Source organism: Tachyglossus aculeatus, chromosome 11 (genome assembly GCF_015852505.1).
Source record: "Tachyglossus aculeatus isolate mTacAcu1 chromosome 11, mTacAcu1.pri, whole genome shotgun sequence".
Classification (NCBI taxonomy): domain Eukaryota; kingdom Metazoa; phylum Chordata; class Mammalia; order Monotremata; family Tachyglossidae; genus Tachyglossus; species Tachyglossus aculeatus.
The window spans coordinates 64,913,299-64,919,314 of record NC_052076.1 but is presented as its reverse complement, the minus strand read 5'-3'; the positions used below and the strand labels follow the sequence as shown (position 1 = coordinate 64,919,314).

Sequence of the window (6,016 nt, the reverse complement as noted above, 5' to 3'; positions counted from 1 at the left end):
AAGTTGCATGTGGCCAAAGGCTGTAATGTCATCTGCAATGCTGTCGCCTTCTAGCTCACTCCAATCCCATGAATATGAAATCCTTCAAGATGGGAGAACCAAGCTAAACATGGCAAGGGGTAGTTGTCTTTACTCATGGAAATGATGGCCCCTCTCAGACGCATGAACCTTTCACAAATGTCATTTTGGCTCTCCTTCATGGCACCTAACCAGATTCTGACCACCAGCCCCCTTCCCATGGCAGCCCGAAGTGGCCGCAGATCCGTTGAAAGATTGCCCACCTGCTTCAGGAATCACCCTGAGATCTCTATCTGCTCCTGCTGGCTTTACAGACTTGGAAAGGAAAAGCAGCATCATGAGGGGATGAGCCAAATTGATGAAGCCCCAGCTTCCAGCCAGGAAGTCCCACAGATACTATCTCCATTTCAGGGAGGATTGATGGCATTAATTCTCCCTCAGCTCCAGCCTCCTTGGCTGATGCGAAAAGTAAATCATCCTGGCCTGATCATCCATCACGGGGAGATACTGGTCCCCTCCTGAGCATGGCCTGGACTGAGTCAGAAACAGAGGGAAGAAACCCTGTAACACTCCCTCAAAAATCATGGCTCCTTCAGATTTGCGCCAAGGAATGCAGCGAAACACACATTTCACCAGAACTGCCTTTGCCACTTACGGCTCCCTGTAGCCAGCTGAAACTGTCTTTGTGCAAGTCAACAGAGGCTCAAACAATCAATGGTATTTACTGTAAGCTCATTCCCTAGACTGTCTGCTCATTATGGGCAGGGAATGCGTCTACTAATCCTCTTGTACTTTCCCAAGCACTTAGAACAGAGCTCTGCACATAGTAAGCACTCAGTAAGTACCATTGATTGATTTACTGCACGTTTACTGTGTGCAGAGCACTTTACTAAGGACTTTGGGGAGTATAAGGACTAGGGATAGTGCAATATAACAGAATGGACAGAAATCGTCACTGCCCAAAGGGAGGAGCAAAGAGCATTTCTCAATCTCAGACTCCTTAAACAGGAGAAAGGAAGGGGATAGAAGGAAGGGTACATCTAGACTGTAAGCTCCATATGGACAGAGAACTTTTCCACCAAATTTATTTATATTAATAGAAGACTCTTTATTGAAGGCACATCTCTTCCAAGTGGCCTTTCCAGAACATAACCCTCCTTTCCTCTTCTCCCACTCCCTTCTTTGTCATCCTGACTTGCTCCCTTTGTTCTTCCCCCACCTCCCAGCCCCACAGCACTTATGCACATATCTGTAATGTATTTATTTGTACTGATGTCTATCTCCCTCCTCTAGACTGTAAGCTCTTTGTGGGCGGGGAACGTGCCTGTTCATTGTTGTATTGTACTTTCCCAAGCGCTTAGTACAGTGCTCTGCATACAGTAAGCACTAAATAAATGCAACTGAATGAATGAATGAATGGCTAAGGTCTGTCTTCCCCTCTAGATTGTAAGCTCATTATGGGCAGACAATATGTCTGCTAATTCTGCTGTACTGCACTCTCCTCAGTGCTTAGTGTGTGCTCTGAACATAGTAAGTTTTCAATAAATATAATTGATTGACTGATTGATTACATTATACTGTCCCAAGCACTTAGATCAGTGCCCTGCACATAATAAACCTTCCTTGACTAAGCCCTCCTTTCTTCTCCCACTCCCTTCTGCACTGCCTTGACTTACTCCCTTTATTCATCACCCTTCCAACACCACAGCACTTATGTACATGTCTGCAATTTTTTTTATACATATTAATGTCTACACTGTAAGCTCACTGTGGGCAGGGAATGTGTCTGTTATATTGTCTCAGTGTACTCTCCCCAGTGCTTAGTACAGTGTTCTGCACACCATAATCACTCGATAAATACAATTGACTGACTGACTAAGCACTCCACAAACACAATTGATGGTTGTATGGACACCTCTAGCAGCAGATTGAGCAGAGGTGGGCTAGCCATTATGAACCATGGCCAAGAGAAAACAATGAGAAGCTATTACATAACTCCTCCTAGCATCCTGTAGCCTCGGAGACCATTGGTGTGACCCAGTAAGATTGTTTCTTCTTTTTGTGTATTCTGTTGTTGCTGTCTTATGCTGTTGACACAACTCTTCCAGAATGCCCCACTTCCACCTGCAATTGTTCTGGTAGTGTATCCATAGAGTTTACTTGGTAAAAATATGGAAGTGGTTTACCAGTGCCGCCTTCCATGCACTAAATGAGTCTCTGCCCTTGACTCTCTCCCATTCCGCTGATGCCCAGCGTAGGTGAATTTTGACTTGTAGCAGATTACCTTCCACTCAGTAGCCACTGCCCAAGCTAGGAATGGAATGGGTATGCTTCTGCTTGACTCTCCCTCCTGTAGTTATGACTGGTAGAGTAGTGGAAACTCTCCAGGTGTGACCCTCGGAAATTTCACTGCTGGGATGAGGTTAGAATTAATGGATTGTATGCCTTTATGTGGCAATCCACCAGGAACGAACCTCACAAGTGTTTTACTGGGAACGCTATCCAACACTGATCACCGGGGGTGAGATGGAATAGGTAGGCTTAGCTCAGAGGTGCAAGCCATTCAGGGTTGTGCTCTGTTACATCTTTGCTCTATCCAGCCAGAGTCAGCACCCTAACAGCAGGTAAAACTTTAGATCTTGGGCAGGAGGTTGGGAAGCTACACTTTGAAACATGGCAGGATTTGGAGAATTTGCATCCTTGCCTTCTGGATTTCTTTCCTCCTGGTTTATTTTACTCTCATCCCAGTGTTTAGTTTCAGGGTGTATATTTAGAGCCAAGTTCTGCGGAAACTGAAAACATCTTGTAAGCTTGTTGTGGACAGGGAATGTGTCTCCCAGCCCCGTTGAATTTCATTCTTCCAGGTGCTTAGTACAGTTCCCTGCACACCGAAAGCGCTCAATAATTACCACTGATTGGTTTATGTTCTTGAAGAGCCCTGCAATTAGGAAAACTCAAACCATGACCCTTAACTGTTTCTTCCAACACTGAATTGTGTTCTCTCCAGGGTGATACCCATGGTCAAAAATACATTCCCTAACTCTCTAACAGGATTATATACAAAATGTGGATTGAAAGAATTTTGTAGGGAAGAACAGAGTGTATAGGATTTTTGTTCCATCTCTGTGCCTTCAAGCGTCTGTGCTGTAGTTACCTGTCTGTGAAAGGGAAATGAAATACCTGTTGGCTTTCTCTGCTTCTGCCTGTGAGCCTCACGTGGATTAAATTCTGTGACTGACTTGATTGTATTGTATCTATCGTAGCATTTAGTGCTTGGCATGTTTTAAGCACTCAACAAATTCTACAATTTTTATTATTATAACATCGCCTTCATTCTTTCTCCACTCACTCCCTTATATACACCCCTTACCAATCCTCTAAAGGAACAATTATTCAGGTTTTAAATCCAAAACTGGAATTTGGGGAATTATCCTTCTTTTATGTAATACTAACCTTCCCTAATAATAATACAGGTGGTATCTTTTAAGCCCTTACCATGTGCCAAGCATTTAACTAAGTGCTGGGCTAGATACAAAATAATCAGGTAAGATGCAGTCCCTGTCCCTCATGGGGCTCAGAGTCTAAGTAGTAGGGAGTAAAGGAACTTAATCTCCATTTTATAGGTGAGGTAATTTAGGCCCAAGAAAGTTAAGTGACTTGCCTGAGGGCACACAGTAGTCAAGTGGCAGAGAGGGGATTAGAGCCCAGGTAATCTGGCTCCCAGAGTCATGCTCTTTCCATTAGGCCAAGTTGTTTCTCCCACATGCCTACCCTCTTAGCTTTTTTTCTGGCAAAATTCCCCATTCTACATTTAGCCCTCTAGACTGTAAACGTGTCTCTAGGCTGTAAATCACTTGCCAGGAAATACATCCGCCAGATATGTTGCACTGCACTCTCCCAAGTGCTATGTACAGTGCTCTGCACACAGTAACCACTCAATAAATACCACTGATAACTTGAGAACTCTCTATCCTTTCCGGCGGCAAGTCATTTAGAACCTCAAAAATGAGAACAATTAGTATCTTCTCCCCACTTTTCCCTCAACTCCTCTATTTTAAAAATCCCCCTTGGTTCTTCATTTGTTGAACTGCATTGGGCCCTTTCAATTTTGAGCCACCTAAACCAGACAAGGCTGTCGACCCTAAAGTGACGACTCCTACCTTTAAAACTGGAGAGTCTATTCACGGTGGTCACCTCCTCAGTGCTGGTATTTAGAGATGTCTGAGTTTTAGGCAAATTTGGGCTAGACTTTAGAAAAAGACAATTCGGTTTACTTGAGGTTTTTACCTTTTAATATATGATGGTTTTTCCTTTCAGTTACAGCTAACCCTGAAATTAGGGTGAATTTCCCATTATGTTTCTGGGGCAACAGCTGAGAACTCGGGAAAAATCTCTCTTTTAACTGTGAACCATTTCATACTTGGTATCTGACAAAACGTGAACGCTTCTAGAAGATTTGGAGAGAACCTGAACCATGATTTTGACATTTGCAAGGTGAGTATGGAATATATCATTCTGTTTGGGAAAAATAAAAAAGGAATGCCAAATGATCAGAGAAAACTACTAAAATTTAAACTGATGTAGAAGGTCACATGAAAGAAACAGACATATCCATTAATTGTTGCTTTTAGCGAAAGAATCTCCACCTTAGCCATTTTCTGCCACTACTTGCATGTACGAAAATAGGAAACCAGCATGGCTCAGTGGAAAGAGCATGGGCTTGGGAGTCAGAGGTAATGGGTTCTAATCCCGACTTCCCCACATGTCGGCTGTGTGGCTTGGGCAAGTCACTTAACTTCTCTGAGCCTCAGTTACCTCATCTGTAAAAATGGGGATTAAGACTGTGAGCCCCACGTGGGACAACATATTCAGCTTGTATCCCCCCCCAGCACTTAGGACAGTTCTTTGCACATAGTAAGTGCTTAACAAATGCCATTATTATTATCATTATTAAGATGTAGAGTTAAGTAGTTCAGAGGAAAGTCAGACCTGCGTTTTCCAGGAAGAAACTGTAAAGGGATGGAAATGCCAGAATACCTGTAATCCAAGTGTCAAGTGGCATAAATTTCTGGAGGGCTTAGGCTAAGGGATCAGGGACCCAAAACAGAAGGTTTTAACTCATAAAGTATTTATGATATTTTAAAAACTAAGTACCAGGAATTATAGTAAAAAAATTCCTTTGGAGATTAATTTGTTATGGAAGAGCAGGAATGAAAGGGAAGTTAACAAAAGCCTCAATAATGGATAGGAACTGATGAAGAGGGAAATGGCAGATTGGAAAAGATGGCAGGAATTTGTGAGATATGTTATTGGAACTTTAAATTGTTTTCATGAAGATTTTATCAGTCAATCAATCATATTTACTGAGCGCTTACTGTGTGCAGAGCACTATACTGTTTGGGAGAGTATACTACAACAGATTTGGTAGACATGTTCCCTGCCCACAACAGGCTTACAGTCTAGTAACTGCCACCACCTTGCCTACAGCAAGCCTTCAGTTACCAGAGAGGGGAGAGGAGGGGAGATTTTCCCTCCAACTTTTGACCATATCTGTGAAGAGTAAGTTCCTTAAAGCAAAGGACTTCTGCTTTAAGCATACTGTTACAGGATGATACTTTTAACATAGTCGGTAATTTCTCGTTGGTGGGTTCTGAACCACAGCTTTACAGAGATGATCCGGACCTCGAATTATATGGGTCAAATACTCTACATTTTTTTTATGGTGTTTGCTAAGCACTTACTCTGTGCCAAGCACTGAGGTACAAAGAGCTAGGGTAGATACAAACTAATAATAATAATAATGACATTTATTAAGCACTTACTATGTGCAAAGCACTGTTTGAAGCGCTGGTCAGGTTGGACACAGCTCATGTCTCACGTGGGACTCACAGTCTTAATTGCTATTTTACAGAAGGTCACACAGCAGACAAGTAGCGGAGCCAGGATTAGAACCCAGGTCCTTCTGACTCCCAAGCCCCTGCTCTAGGCCAGGCTGCTT

The 6,016-nt window shown here is 43.0% G+C and overlaps 1 non-coding gene across 1 annotated transcript; it reads right to left on the bottom strand.

Moving 5' to 3' along the window:
- Positions 1-2,286: 2,286 nt before the first annotated feature.
- LOC119935360 lies at positions 2,287-2,424 on the bottom strand. The gene has a single exon (XR_005453245.1). It is a non-coding gene; the product is annotated as a small nucleolar RNA SNORA7 (small nucleolar RNA).
- Between the last annotated feature and the right edge of the window lie 3,592 nt (positions 2,425-6,016).